The sequence below is a fragment of the Mytilus galloprovincialis genome, chromosome 8, assembly GCF_965363235.1.
Source record: "Mytilus galloprovincialis chromosome 8, xbMytGall1.hap1.1, whole genome shotgun sequence".
NCBI lineage: Eukaryota > Metazoa > Mollusca > Bivalvia > Mytilida > Mytilidae > Mytilus > Mytilus galloprovincialis.
Genome location: NC_134845.1, coordinates 58,380,004 through 58,395,530, shown reverse-complemented (window position 1 = coordinate 58,395,530; position 15,527 = coordinate 58,380,004). Strand labels below are relative to the sequence as shown.

General features: G+C 33.1%; 1 long non-coding RNA gene across 1 annotated transcript; it reads right to left on the bottom strand.

The window, feature by feature from the left end:
* Positions 1–13,581: 13,581 nt before the first annotated feature.
* On the bottom strand, positions 13,582–15,135 carry LOC143043419 (uncharacterized). Its single transcript, XR_012968375.1, has 2 exons — positions 15,015–15,135; positions 13,582–14,413 (listed from the first exon to the last, which is right to left on the bottom strand). It is a non-coding gene; the product is annotated as an uncharacterized LOC143043419 (long non-coding RNA).
* Positions 15,136–15,527: the final 392 nt, after the last annotated feature.

Sequence of the window (15,527 nt, the reverse complement as noted above, 5' to 3'; positions counted from 1 at the left end):
ACATAGTGATGTAACTTTTGTCTAGAAAATTTGGATTTTAAACCTTGGAAATTTTGATGAAAGACTTTTTCAAACGTGTAGTGAGCACTTTCAGTAACACTGTTCATAATTTGAAGTCCTCTATTTACTTGTCTGGAGTATTTTTGGGATTAGATTTGTGAGTACTTATTTAGATTAACAATGGCAGATGGAAACTCTAACAACAGTGATAAAAAAAAGGTGACAACAATAATGTACAAACTGTACAATCATTGCTTGCAGCTAAAAAAAGTAGTGATAAAGGAAATACAGCCAAAAGAACTCACACAGATGTTTCCATGGATAGTAGTGTAGATATGACAATTGAATTATCAAATCTCCAGCATGATTAAGATAGTATAAAGGAAAGCCTAGCCTGGAGGGTGTTGTTTAACGAACAGACCTTGACAAAGCACTGAGCAACATTGTAAGAAAAGATGATTTGGAAACAATAGTGACCTCAATTGTCACTAAATTGGTTGACAGCATGAAAAAAGAAATAGAAGGTAACTTAAAAGATAAGACAAATAAACAGACAAAAGCTGTTGAAGAAATGTCAAAAGGGAACGAAGGTTTAAGAGAGTTGATCGCTAGCCAAAGAAAAATGATCCACGAACTTCAAATAAATGTTAAAGATAATGAAATTATAGTCAAACAAGCATTACAAATGTCTAACTATAACCAGCAGTATAGCAGAAAGTGTAACATAAAAGTGATGAACTTCCCAGAAAACAACATGAAAATTTTAGAGAGATTTTAAAAATAGAATTGTTAAAGACACTTTGAAGGTAACCATTCGACCTGATGAAATCCAAGCTATTCATAGGATACCTGGTAAACAAGGAGAACATAGACCAGTTATTGTAAAAATCCTTAACTCTGAAGTGAAATACCGCATTATGAGAGAAAAGAAAAACATGCCTAAACAATGCACTTTTAGACTAGTTGATGATGTTACAAAATCCAACATGGAACTGATTACTAGACTTCGTGATAGTGATCAACTTGATAGTGCTTGGTACTTTAACTGTGCTGTATATGGGAAAACTGAAGTAGCTAGACGTTTGAAATTTGATATTTTTGATGACATTGCTAAGCGATTGAAGTAGCTGGTAACTAATTGAGGAACATATTTTTGTATGACAGATACAGATTCTACTGAAATTCAGTTGTCTAAATGTATAATATTTTACTTACACACAAAATATACTAGTATTTATTGGAACTATCCACTAAAATCTTCATTATTTTTATGATTAATATTATCATTATCTATAAAATTTTCATTTTAAAATATTTGCAATGTGAAACATTTATGATTAATAGTGACTTTTCAATTATTATCTTTTGACGCACATTCAATTCTTTGTTTTGACATATTTACTTAGTTAAGCTTTTTGTTTATCTCTTGTACATTGTGTATATAAGTTTTTGTTTTTTTTTTGTTTTTTATAAATCAATGAACATATAGAAGGCCATTTTTGTTAGTGTAAATAACATGCATTTCAGAATTGTAGTATTTAATGCCATAAACAAACTGTCGATAAAATATCAGACAAACTGTCTAAAATGAAAACAAATATGAATATTTGTGGATCTTGTCTATCTGATAATTTTGGAAATGTGTAGTTAACATGTAAATCTTTTTATTATAGTTTAAAGCAATTGGTTAAAATTGTCATCAATTATATATATATTTAGCAGTTACTCTTAAAAAGGAGTCGTCTGACAACTGTAGATCGTGTTTTCCAATGCATGTTCTTTTTTTTTATCTCTTTCAAAATAAGAAAATTTCAAAAAGTGTTAAAATTTAGACATTTGTTAAAAATAACTCCTATAAGAAGTAGTACGAAAGTTTTGACCTTAATAAGATACCTAACACTACAGGGAGATAACTCTGTAAAATCAGCAGAACGTTTTAATGACGTTGTGTTCATAAGGGAATATTAAGCTTCTCAATGATCAAAATTAGTGTTTGTCAAACTGCTATATAACCAGTGTAATTTTTCTGATTAAACGGTTGGTTCAATTTTTTTGAAATTCTTATATTTTTGTCAAAGGGTCAAAGTAAGTACTTTGTCAAAATTTTAAGAAAATTAAACGAGCCAAATTAATTTTAGTTAAAGTGTTAGGTACCACCTTAATAAGATAAATCCCATCAAGATATCCAAATGATGATTTTGATCAAATTTGAATAAATTTTGCACAAAGGTTTCAGAGGAGTAGCTTGTTAAGAATTTATTATCTTCACACTAAATGACCCCGCTTTTTTTATCAAGGGTGGAAAGGATGGTAGACTTTTCATTTTTTCAATTTCGATGTCACATACCTCATCTGACAAAGCCTAAGCAAATGAAGCAATATCAATTGATATGTAGATTTTGTGAAACTTACAAAGTCAGGGTTATATATGAAAATCTCAGAGTGCATTTTTTAAACGCTGTGTATGTGCAGCTATCGCTTATCATTTTCTAAATATTAAAAGTTGAATTTTAAGCGTAAATATATTTTTGAACTTTATGATCTTTGACCTTTGGTGCAAAGAAATGTCACATTAACTACAGATTATTGGTGAAAATTTGATATTTTGCGACATTCAGTTCTTAATAAATTTTCAAAAATAATGTAAGATATTTCAATGGAAAAACTGTCAAAAGTTTGATACAAAAAAAAACCTTGATGTTACTTAACACTATCATCTGTTCTTGTCAATTTGTAACCTGTTCTAAAATGTAGTTTTGCCACAAGAATTTTTCAAAGTTGGGTAATTTTGTTTATATGAATGTCGGTAAATTCGTATTATCGAGCATACCGTTAAGTTTATCGTTGGGACAACTCAATATAATGGAATTAATATACGTTAAATTTTCCATCGCCGAATTTAAAACATTTCTTTACTAAAATCCTTGGTATAATAAATTAAAAAAATCTAGATATAGGCTTAGTTGCTCGCAGTAACTTTTCTTTTCTAGAAAGCAATGTTTAATAACATTATAAACCAACATATATACTTTCTTATGTGACAATAAACTGCAGACTGTCTTAGTTACTGTGAGCACTTTCGATAAAATGACAACCACAACTTTTCTTTATATAATACGAGGTACGAAATGGTCAATGTACGAAATGACTTGCTGTCAATATAGACCCTTGTTATGGCGCCTTGGTGATAAATTATATCGGCAAATGGTGTTATAATCTAAGAAGAATGGGTCGAAAGAAACTTTTTTATGATGCTTTAAGGGAGGGGCCCATACAGTCCTGGGATGGTGTAAACTTCCAACTAACACCATACACCATTACACCATACACCCTGTGCCATTACACCATACATGTAACACCTTTGCACCATACACCTTACACATTCTATCTACACCATCCGAAATAACCAATAATGCGATTTGATTTTAAAGAAAGCGTGAGACTTCAATATCATTTATTTATTTAAAAACAACTAATTTTGATCAAAATATTGTAAATTAATGTATAAAATAAGAAATTAGTTCTTTTGCATAGTTTTAGACTTTGAAACCCAAACTTTATATACACGTTACACAATCACACAATTCCTCATACACCACTTCACCATTCACTTTACACCATACACCATAGCACAATACACCTTCTACCATTGCCCCATATGACAAATGAAAGAACAAAATAACACGTTGTTAAGATGATAAACAACGTCAGGACGCAGAATCTATACATCAAGACCATCATGTATTATTTGTAAAGTTGATACGGGATATTTATCAACTAGGTCTTGGTACCTTCCGATGAACTTTTTTTAGGAAAAGGACGAGACGTTCTTTGACATACTCCTGGTTCATCAACTTTCTTCTCAGACACTGGTGACGTTTTACAAAGTCTGAGTAGAAGCTGCAAGCTCTTGAATATCGAATAAGTTGGGAAATGTATATCCCATATGCAGGTGAAGTTGGTATATTGCTACTAAGGTGGGGGAAATTTATAATTTCAAAATTAAAATCGTCTCGTTTGTCATAGATTATGGTAATGAGATGACTGTGGATGTCAAATTCGAGATATAAGTCTAAAAATGAGGCGGAGGAAGCTGCGTCGGTTGTTTCTTTAATTTCTAGTTCTGGAGGATATATTAATGGAACCCAATCAGAAAAGTTCGGATTTATGGAAAGTATATCCTCAATATATCTGAAAGTGAAATTGAATAATCTGGGTTCTTAGATCTTCTTGTTTTTGACAAGTGTCTGAAGGAACTCCGATTCATATGAAAATAAGAAGAGGTCGACAAGGAGAGGCACACAGTTCGTTCCCATAGGAATGCTGACAATTTGTTGGAAAAGTCTACCTCCAAACTCAACAAATATGTTGTCGATAAGAAACTCCAGCATACTGACCACTTGTTCTTCTGTGTAGCATGTTTTACCTTTTTGTTTGTCACTATTAACGAAATATTCCTTATGACATGTATGATATCCCAAAGTTATAAATTTATAGTGTATGCTACCATTGAAGAAAATGTATTTATGCATCCTTTGTCAAGTGCAGAATCTCTCAAACATTTAAGAAAATTAACAGGCAGTGAAAAAAGAATAGGTCTAATATAATGTAACCCTAGTGGATGATGAAGATATGATAGAAGGTCATCAAAACTCCCAGAGGCCGATCTAGATTTAGGAGACTTTTTTTACATTAGGCCGATGGTAATGTTCTTTGCACGTCATTTGAAAAGCATATTGTTTATAAAGTAAGGTGAGAAGATACTCTCCCTTTTTTATGGGATTCTTTTTTTTTAGTTTTCTGTGTAAAGTTCCGTAGAGTTTGGTTATCTTGTGTCGGTTTTTCTCCATGGTAGTGTCAGTTTACCTTCGACGTATGGTTTTTATATCACTTTGGTATTGTCTGCCCATATTTTACACGCTCTCATGATAGACACTGTGATATGAAACGGTACTGTATCAATTATATACTAAACCTTTCTGGACATCGGGTTCTGTCATTTTAATACTTTTTACCTATTGCTTTAATGCGACCGACCGACAACCAGAAAACGAACCAATCGTATTTCTCTATACTAGGTGACTAATGAAAAAAAAACAAGTGATAAAAAAAACCCGAAGCATATTTTAAAGTCTGCAACAAGCTAATTGGGCTACATTTTAAAAAGGGGAAAACACAAACAAAAACAAACTGCAATTGTTTTACTAAAACAAAGTGTAAATGGGGTACAATTAAGTTATATATTAAGCAAACTCTAATAATGCGTACGGAAACAATAACATCAAAGCCAAATGCTTTGAATTTGCTTTGAATTTGCTGCATTCGATTATTTTCTTTCTTTTTGTCTATGAGATATGTATGTTGGATATAGTTGCCTCTAATGTACATAACTCAATGAATCATACTATTGATTAAACATTTTAAAGCCAATATTGCCTGATAAATTTGTAAAATCAGGTTGAGTCAAAATTTACCAAAGGAGTAGGTCCGGTAAGGACCGATTTTGGCCTCAAATTTCAGGTTCATCTGACGAAAGATTTTGACCACTTTTAAAACACATAAGTGTCTATTTTATTTGAATTAATTAGTTTATGTGAAAGATTTTAATAGATTTAGTCATTAAAAACGATCCGATTCAAGCTCAAATATGAAAAATCTACCTAATATGCCGAAAAATGTCACTTTTCACATTGTTTTTGGTAAAAATGAAAGTGGCCGCATCCGTGTTCATCCTCAACCTTTATACATGTTATGTTATATCATAAAATACAACTTACATTTCAATATTAAGGATGAACACGAATGCGGCCACTTTCGTTTTACACGAAAACCGTCTAAAATTAAACTAAAATGCTAGAATTATGAGGATTTCAGTAATTTAGCATGACTTAATGGTGCTAGTACCGGATATATGTGCATTGTATTGTCAAAAACAGCCCATATTTAAGTAGCAGAAGCATTCGACTGTCCAATAAATAACTAAAGGTTTACATTTTAACAATTTTGTAAAACTGCTATATTTTGGGGACAAAAAGGGGTCTTACTGAACCTACTCCTTTATATGCTAAGAGTTCATACAAAGTCTACACCATAACTTTAGACAAATTTTCTTGTGCCGGTCGAAATCATTTCTTTTTTGTAGACCATTGCACTCAGTAATTTCTTTGCAAGTCATTTGAAAATAGGAGCATATTGTTTATAAAGTAAGCTTGTATTTGGATACGATTTATTTGTCTATGAACTCTTGTTTCCTTTAAAGGGATATATATTTCATTGTTTTGCGGAAATGTCAAATAGAAATGCATTTGTACTCTGATTAACGACCAGAAGACGATCTTTAAGTTTGTCGTAGTGTAAAACTCTCGGACTTTTCAATCCATCGATATTTGTTAGTAACACTCTTTTATCCTGACCATCTGGAGATAATATTACAACAGTGTTCAACTGGTAGCACACAACATATACAAATCCCCGTACATCGACTGATATTCCTAATGGATTTTTCAAAACAGTCTTGTCAGTAAATGTCCATAATATTTGACCTGCCATATCACAGCATGTCACAACATTTTTGTCGCGGTCAGTGTAATACAGTTTGTTGTTGAAAACTGTAATGTATCCAAATGATAAATCAGCTTTGACAATGGTTGACACTTTATTGTTGTCCAGACTTATCTTCTTTATACCTTCTTGGTTAATGTAGCACAGTATTGAGTTATTGATATATGCAAGTCCATGACATGCATTCTCCGTGCACGTGGTGATTGGTTTTTGTTCTTCTTGTGGTTTACTAATGTCAACAATGTCTATCTCTTCACTACCAAATCCATGTGAGATGACTAGTTTGTTATTACTATTGATACATGTTATATCCAGGCAATAAGTGTTAGACTTCTTTAAGATATCAAACAAATATGTCCCATCGGTATCAAAAACAACAGCATGTCCATCAGTAATACAGTTATGCCCGCGTCACACTGTCCCGATTTTTACACCGATGGCAACACGATAATGGAAATTGTCAAAATCGGGACTGATCGTATCCAGATCGGGCTATTCGTAGTGCCATCTTTAACCATCGTAGAACCATCGGCCACTTTTTCTAGCCTTCGGGGACAACTTCGGGAAGGGTTCTAAATTTTTTAACATGTTAAAAAATCCTCGAAGGTGCGTCCGATGTTGAGGGTTCGTATCACCATCCTCACCATCGTAATGTCACCGGGAATGCATCTTTGCACATCGTATTGCATTCGTGTTTCCATCGTTTCCATCGGGCAGTTTTGACATTACGATGTCTACACGAATGAATCACGAAGATACCCGAAGGTCTTACGATGGCAACACGACTTCGTGAAGTCCTCGTAATCCCGTCGTGTTGCCATCGAATAAAAGTACGAAGGCGACAAGATGGAACTACGACGGCAATAAATCCAGCTAAATGTAAGTTAATTTTCGCGATAAAATACATTTGAAGTGCCATGCGCAATATGCACTGGTCAGTCTAATACAACAGTTAAAAAGACTTTCACAAAACATGGAGCTCATATCATATGATTCTATGAGAACAAGAAAGGCGAAAGCGTTGTTTCTATTAATTCAAATGGAACAAGAAGAGCAGCTATTACAGGCTCAGGATTTATTTTTACAAGTAAAATATTATTTTTGTCAATTTTGCATATCAAGTAACATAATGAAAATCATAAACGCGCCCCGTACACTAACACTGCAGGTACACATATATAGGGAAACCAACTTTTTCTTCATTATTCTGATTTTTTATGTAACGTCTGATTTGTTGTCGCATGAATGTTTACTCCATAACCATTTTGTTTTTTATATGTCATATTTTGCCGCATTTGTTGCTTTCCCCACATCCTTCCTTTTGTCTATATTATTATGATATTCTCCTGGAAAGAGCTCTTTTTGAATAAAAGGGATCAACGAACCCATTACCTTACCTTTAAGATAGATCAGTAAACATGGGCATAATTATGGGTGATTATTCAGACTAGTGCACACATTTTACAGTGCAAACAAGGCAATGCCGAGCATGACATCCCCTCGTATGTAACATATTGGGGACAAATATGGACACTATATGTGTATATGACACATGCAGAAAATGGTAAATTGAATATGCATATTTGATACATAAACTCTTTTTAGAAATCAACCAAAGCATTGAGTAACTGGAAAAAACCTTTAATATTGTCTTTAGAACCAGCAGGTAAAAAAATGAGCAACCAATTTCCTGTGTATTATGCTATTTCAAGGAGAAAATACAAGTCCATCTGCATGACCTTGACCTTTGGCCTTGAACGTTAAAAATGTCAGATCATTACAAGGAGGAACAATATACCAAATGTGGTTAAAATCTTTTGAAGCATATTGGTTTTAGAGTGTCCACAAGGGTGATATTGCCTTGTATTACAACTGCCACTATGACCTTGACCTCAGTTTGATAGTCAATAGCGCTTAAGATATTCTTAACGAGTAACACCATACCAAGTTTTGATCGAGCATTTTGGTTCTAGAGTGTCCATAACAATTCTATCTACACGCACCTTACATGTAGTAGGCGAGGGGATCATAAACTAAGTTTTATAAGAATTAGACAAAAAGATCGATTTCCCGCCATGCATGGCATACTTGTACAGAAACAATATGTTGTCGAAATTCTGTTCGTATCTTTTAGACATCGTATGGCCATCGCGCCATCATCGTAATCCATCGTGTAGCCTTCGTAATCCATCGTGTAGCCTTCGTGATCCATCGTGTAGGCTTCGGCTGAGATATGAAGCTTAAATACCCGTCTTCGGTTAACCTTCGTATGTCCATCGTTTGCTATCGTATATAATTTCGGCACCATCGTATAGACTTCGTTATTCATCGTACTTGCTTCGGTCACTTTTTGGTATTTTAACGAGATCGGGACCAACTTCGTACGAACTTACAATTTTCGCATTCGGGTGTCCATCGTATATAAAAATCGGCACAGTGTGACGCGGGCATTACTAAAAACCATTTTCCCATCAGGCAGAATTTCACATCCCCCGATTTGGTTACATCTTGTATCAATAGTTTGAACTAATTTCAGTTCAATGTCATTAATCGACTTTATCAGTGGTGGTCCCATTCCAACTAGCTGTGCTTGCTTATCCTTTTGGCGGCAGAGAGCCAAGTGACAAGCCTTTTTCTGTACCTGAACAATACCGAACTGCTGGATATTGCTTACTGATTCGTTTATCTTTTCATCAAAATTCAAGCTGAATGCATCTTTTTCTAAATTGCCATCTTTAGCAACTGACTGCACAAAAGATTCAGTGGATTCCATCGCAAATGATAATTGTCTTAGACCGAGGAAAGTTTGAAATTCGGATGCATGAGTCTCTAAATCTTTCATTTGCTGCAAATGTTTAACAGTCTCGGATTTTCGACTATCAAGTGTCTGTAACAAAACTTCGATTGCCTTTCGTGATTCTGCTGTTTCTTTTGTCAAATCTTTTCTTAAGTTGTCTTCGAGTTGGTCTAAATGATCATCTATTTTCTTCCTCATCGTACCAATATCTGACATGAGAATCTTCTCTTCATCATTTGTTTTTTTCTAAAGACAATTTTAACTCATTCTGAATCTTAGTTATATTTTCAATTATGTCTGTGAAACCATGTTGTGTTTCTTGGAAATTCGTTGATGTTTTAACTGTTTTTGTTATTTCACTCAGCGGAATTATGCCCTTACAATCATCATGTTTTGGTAAACACTTAAGGCAGAGAAGCTTATCGTGTTGCGGACAAAATATTTGGTAAATATCAGTATGTTCAGCGCATACACTTGAAATAGCAGAGAATGAGGGCTCTAGCGACAGAAAATCCGATATCGGAATCGTTGTATGATTTTTTGATAACCTTGAAAATGCATGATAGTCCTTGCATTCGTTGCAAAAGGCCTGTTCACATTCGGAACACCAATCAGTTGCTTGTTTTGTAATGTGTCTGCTGTCGCATGTATTACATATTTTATGATCAGTTGACCATGTTGACATTCTTAAAAATAAATGTGATTACGATCAGTGTTTTTCTATTACTATGGTACCATGAAAAGAACAAATTATGGTGAAAATCCGGATACCTTCCTCTTTATAGCTCTTACATGAAATGAGGAAAAATCAAATCATATGTAATCAGTTACATAAACAAAGGATTCTATATTAAATTATGACAATAAGTAAGAAATGGACTATTTATATGGTTGGTAAATTTTAACACTCGTTTACATCTGATAAAATTCTGAGAACAAACTACTGGTCAAGCAGGTGGTACATTTTCAGTAAAACACAGAAACAGATAAATGAACTTAATTAACCAAGAAGTAAATATATGAAAGTCACCATAAAGATTAATGACATGTCAAAACAAATGCGTAAAACAAATAAAAAATACTCAGCAACATAAATTCAACTTTAACCGGGGATCTCAATTGTCCTGGAAGGGTAAGCCTAATAGTCTTTATGTTGTACCTGTAATTCTGCTCATTGCTAGAATAATTTTGGTGATGAAAAAATCGAAACAAAAAGAAAGGGATTTTGCCTCAGACAAAACAAAAATATGTGTAGTCATCTTCGACATAAATATGAAATAAAAGTAGAAAAAATGATGATGGCGACCGCGTCCATATAGGAGTGACATCAACTTTGCCACTAGGCACACTTTGTTCAAGAGCTTTTTATTAAAAGCATTTTCTTTCTTCTTGAGAAGCTCTGGTTGTGAAGTATTTCCGACCAAGCCAGCCAGAAAAGGAGCATTACTAGTTCTCATTGCTCATATATTGTTTATAAAACTCAACGTCATAATAGGTCTCATGGTAAACGTATAATAAGAAAAGAAACGAATTAATACCGTTTAAATTATTCACTGGCTGATTACCCATCTACATTATAAAACAATAGTAGGCATCAATTATTATGTAAACTGGGTCAAATACCAATTATTAAATTACCTGATATTTTCAAGGAGTGTGACATAATCTCGTTCTTCATCTAACTTTATTTGATATTCGGTACTAACTGTCCTTCCCTAGATTTAAATAATTCAGCTTTACACAAGAAACTCAACACTTGAATTTTTGACAAAGGGGACAATTTTCCGTGACCTGTTGCTATTTTTTCGTTGAATGTTTTAGGATGGTGATGCTATTTGACACATACCATTTTTTACTCTGTTTGTATATCATAACGCGTTTGAATATGTCCGTATTTGTTGTGTCGTTTTCACACCGGAGTTCTCAAGATGAAAGAAACGTAAAAAAGGGACGAAAGATACCAGAGGGACAGTAAAAATCATAAATCTGAAATAAACCGACAACGCCATGGCTAAAAGTGAAAAAAGACAAACAGACAAACAAAAGTACACATAGAAAATTGAAGAATAAGCAACACGAACCCCACCAAAACTAGGGGTGATATCCGGAAGGTATAAGCAGATCCTGCTCCACATGTGGCACCCTCAATTAATGTGTACTGGTTGATGATGAAAATCAATACCACAAATTACTCAAAACATTTACTAAATTCTTCCAAAGATATAAAAATTTGGTTTTGAAGTTAAGTTGTGCCTGTACAAAGCATATTGCAAAACGGAATATAACATCCTCATGTTAAACCAGCCTGGAATTTTAAAACGATTCCGGTAAGCTTATCGGTCCTTTAGATAAATTTATTCTAAAAGGTTACCAATTGAACAATGTAACTAGATATTTTAATATTGTTTATTGTATTATTATTGACTCTGTTATCAGTAAATTTAATTTAAAACTGAATATTATCTGTTTATACATATGCCCATTCATAGCTCTACAATCTGTCGATACCCGTACCTCGTCACTGCACAAGGTCGTTTTTTCTCGTCTTTTTATGAACTCTACACACAAATCCGTTGGATGTAGAATGTGTACTAATTGATATTTAAGTCTTAAGGTGTATGATTTTTTTCGATAGTTGTTATTGGCTTTCAACTATCTATGAGTAACTGTGAGTACTCTCATACTGGTACTTATATAGTGTCTTTTTGTAGTCGGGATGTAAAGATACCATCCACGTTCATTCCAACGTTTTGTTAGATTTATTTCTATTTGTATTCATTTGATGTAGCTTTTTTTAATTGATTTGTATAGTGTGTTCTTATCTTGTACTGTTACACCACTGCCCCAGGTTAGGGGAGGGTTGGAACATTCAAACGCGTTTAACCACTCCACATTCTGTATGTATATATATCGAAGACAGGATCCTGTAATTCAGTACGTGGCTATCGTTTGTTTATATGTAACATATTTGTTTTTTGGTTCGTTTTGTTTTCTTTTTTGTGCGTAAATTAGCCTGTTATCAGTTATCTCAAACATGTGAATTCAAACATGTAAAATTTTCTTGATTCCCCATAATATTTCATTATTTTTATTTTACCCCCCCCCCCCCCCACAGAAACATTAAAAAAAATGTGATCCCCCTTCTATTAAACATGTCAAAATTTTAACATGCAAAATACTTGTTATATGGCAGATATATAATGCAAACATGAAATGTTCTCAGTGGAATGAGTCCAAAAAAAAAATTTGAGGGAAAATTGCCTTGAATATTATCCATGAATATTAAAAGGTAGGCAGCCAGCCAGTGCTTTGGGAGGCTTTTCAAACTTTTTTTCTAATTTCCTATAATGAGCTATTAGAGAAAACTTGTTCCTAAGTATTACCAATGTTATTTCAACTGATCGGGCGGAGCTTACGTTTTAATTTGCATAAGGACAGTCTACTTGAAGATGTGTGTGATTAGAATGATTGCTGTTATAATTATTACTGATTTCTAATCAACTATCAGTGTCACCAAAGAAATTTACAAAAGAATGACTGGACACTTTATAGATGAGTTTATCCTAAAACACCTATCTATAGATGAACTGGTTTATTATGAGCGAACCGGTTAAACTCCGTCCAGTCAAGTGAAATAAATCGAGTAATAGTTCTGTAAAAAGTTTTTGATACAGCAACAACACATTATTTACTAAATGGGATATCTAATACCCGCAGCTAGTATATGTTCCTCACTTGGACGCTGCGTAAAACTTTTGTTTTACAGTAGGCCTTATTGGAACCTCCATTGAATCGGTAAACGTTTATATGGATAGTTCATTCTTTTTTTTTCATTTTTGCATACTTGCTTAGTTATTGACACATATATCATTCATAAATGAAGGATAGAAACCCCAAAATTTTGAATTGTTAGCCTAAAAAATACAGATTTTGAGGTAATGAGAGTAGGGATTTTATAATGAATTAAAAAAGGTACCATGATTAGTGATGTTCGAACTACTCATTTCTTTGTGCAAAAAATATGGATCCCCCACTGTGAATTTACAATAAAATTTGAAATTTGAAATCAGGTTGAGTTAGGTTGAAATCAAGTCTGGTTTAGGTTGAAATCAGGTCGAGTTAGGTTGTAGTTGGGTCATTTGTAGGTTGGTTGAAGTGATGGTTTTGGGGTGTACATTAATCCTAATTGGCACGTGTTCAAATACAATAACAAAATACCTGAATTATGAAATGAAAAAGCCACTTTCAAGTTTTATTTCAATTTAGTGTCCATCAACAGTTCCTTTCTCATTAAGGGACTCCAGAAGAGAATAGTAGACAATAACAATCAGAAACAAAGAAAGAGACAGTTACAATATCAAAATTTTATTTGAAACCAAATATATCAATATTAACAAAGCTTACTTTTCTAGCACATCAAATTTCTCAAAGCAAAGGAAAAAAGAAAAACTTACTACAGCACACTGGTTTGATTCTGGTTGATCAAGTTTTCCAACTTATACAAAATTATGTAAATGCAGCAAATTTGACACAGTGACACAAAATGCCTCTTTTGTTTTATGTGAATACATAGCAGGACCATTAAAAAAAGATGTTCTCATTTTAAGTTTTTGTAATCCGATATTTCATGTATTTACTTCTTTTTTATTGTCTTTTTTTCATTTTTATTGATACTGAAATTTGACTTTTTGAGGGTATACCGTATGTTTTTTTTTTAATTTATCTTGAAGGCATTTGGAACAAACCATACCATCGCCAAGCTGTTTACTCATTCAATCATTTTCTATACACCCGATACAATTGAGTAAACCGGAGAAAAAAAGATGCACGAAATAACGTATTTCTAAATTTGACTGCCTTTTCTTACTGGCACTAAATTAACTATAGAAATTAAAAAAAAGAGGTTTTTAAAATGAAAAATTTATTTTGTTTTAATGATTTATTCTTTTTGCCTTGAAATCCTTTCTGCTCTCTGTGGGGCACTCTTCAAATGTCCTGATCACTGCTCGGATATTTTGGATTCTGGTGTCTCTCTGTGGCAAATTAGAACAGCATCTGAAAGCATGGAAAAGAAATAACATAAATTTGAATTACATAAATAAAGTTGTGTACTTTTACAAGCGGGAAATGTTATCAAATTCTACCAATTATAAAACAATTATTTCAAATCATAGAAAACAACATGTTCATTTGAAACAATTGTACCAGCTTGCATCAATAACAAGACAAAGCATGAATCCTTTAAACCAGATCTGTGTTTTGCAATAACCATAATGTTCTTATAGCAAAGTTTTAGATGAGAGATATTTAACGAAAAAATATAAAAGACCAAAACAGTGTTTAAGAGCAGACCATTTCTATATGTGTCAGACACACCATATCGAGTTGTATTGGAACGAATGGCTAGTTTTCAATGACACCCCTCCCCCTTTTTCTGATATTACTGACTCTGTGCATGGCTAGATATGTTTTATGTTAGTTTGCTAATTGAAGGATATATGTAATCATGTTTCGACATGAAACTGAATTAGATTCGGTAAGTTAAGATCTTCTCATAATTTCTGTGAAGGTAAACATGCAGATAATCTGATAAATAATTTGAATGTGTTTGTTTATATTATGATTCTTCGTTAATTTAACTGTAAAATAGACTTACGCTAATATCAAGAGGTTTATACAGAAAGTCTTTTATCTTCTTTATATTCCTTAGACGCAGTTGTTCACTATTTGATCATCAGTCTGGTGCGATAATTTCTCGAGGATGATTTTCAAAATTTTCTAAACGGATGTTAAAAAGAGGTGCGCGTGCTTTCTTTTCTTTCTAGTGTATAAGCTTCCTATCTAAGGAACACCCCGTACTGGGTAATCAGGAGTATTTACAGGAGTGGGTAAATCACAGATTTATTTTATATTTTTAAAAGTTATAAAAATATGGGTTAGGAAAGAAAAAAAAAGAGACAAAGGTAAAAATAATCGATAAAATAAAATTGTGTCAAAAAGGTCCAATAGACGCGTGCTCTGTACATATGGTGGAAAGGTTAAGAGATAAAAACACCAATCAATTTGGGATGGAACAATATTCACAGAGGATTAAAAAATGTACATATTTGGAGACATAAAATCTAAAAATCATCTTATCCAATACAAGTAAAAAATAAATACTTGATTA